The 984-nt window shown below is 34.6% G+C and overlaps 1 non-coding gene across 1 annotated transcript; it reads left to right on the top strand.

The window, feature by feature from the left end:
* The first annotated feature begins 294 nt into the window (after positions 1 to 294).
* LOC117285335 lies at positions 295 to 401 on the top strand. Its single transcript, XR_004516338.1, has one exon. It is a non-coding gene; the product is annotated as a U6 spliceosomal RNA (small nuclear RNA).
* The last annotated feature ends 583 nt before the right edge of the window (positions 402 to 984 follow it).

The following is a 984-nucleotide window of genomic DNA, read 5'->3' as shown; positions in this document are numbered from 1 at the left end:
AGTAGTGACGGGGTCTTATAAAGCTGAGTTCTTGTAGCTCCTCTAGAAGAGAACATTATATATCCAGTGTCACATATTTATTGCATTTAACAAATAGATTCTACTCAAGGTTTTTTCATGAATTCACTGTATGATTTTGGAGAAGATAACCTCTCTGGATCTCCATTTCTGTCTAGGAAATGGGATGGAAGGAGAACCTTAGAGAATCCACCTTCAACCTTTTACCACTCACAGCTTTCCTTGTTGCTAGTGTCATAAGGATTCTCCTGATGCTACTCAGAAGAATTCCTCCTAGTACTCACTTCGGCAGCACATAAACTAAAATCGGAATGATACAGAGAAGTTTAGCATGGCCCCTGAGCAAGGATGACATGCAAATTCATGAAGCGTTCCATATTTTTGATAAATCATTTTTTACAAAAAAACAAAACAAAACAAAAAAAACAAGAACGCCTCCTTGCCAACTTTTCTCCCTTCTTTGGTATTATACAAACAATGGCAGGGAGCTTTTCTCTATCAAACATCACTGATATGTGAAAAATGTTAATTTATATGAATAAAAACATATGAATTTATGTGAATAAGAACTTATATGATTAATAGCATTATTTAAATATTTTATGAAAGAAGTATGGTTCAAATTGCCTGATTTTTAAATATAAAAAATTAGAATACCAGTGTGAAATAGGAAGAAAATGGCTAAAGGTGTAGGGAAAGGGGGAAGGGTAGGGGAAAGGAAATAAGGGAAAAGAAAAAAATAGGAGAAAATGAAGAAATGGAAATAAAGTGTTTGTAAATAGGGAAGGGAGTAGGGGTGAAGGGAGGGAAGGGACAAGAGGAAAAAATTACAACCAAGACTTGTCATGTAGAGGAACAAGATCCCAATGGTGAATGTAATTGTACTGTATCCCTAAAATGTAGCAATAGACTCAATGAGAGAAAAAAATTAGCATACATAAAGCTAGTCTTAAATTCCACCTACTA

This window comes from Fukomys damarensis, unplaced genomic scaffold (assembly GCF_012274545.1).
Source record: "Fukomys damarensis isolate Sample0158 unplaced genomic scaffold, DMR_v1.0_HiC HiC_scaffold_8, whole genome shotgun sequence".
Lineage (NCBI taxonomy): Eukaryota > Metazoa > Chordata > Mammalia > Rodentia > Bathyergidae > Fukomys > Fukomys damarensis.
Note: the sequence above shows the minus strand (reverse complement) of the source record. Positions and strands in the feature narration are given on the sequence as shown.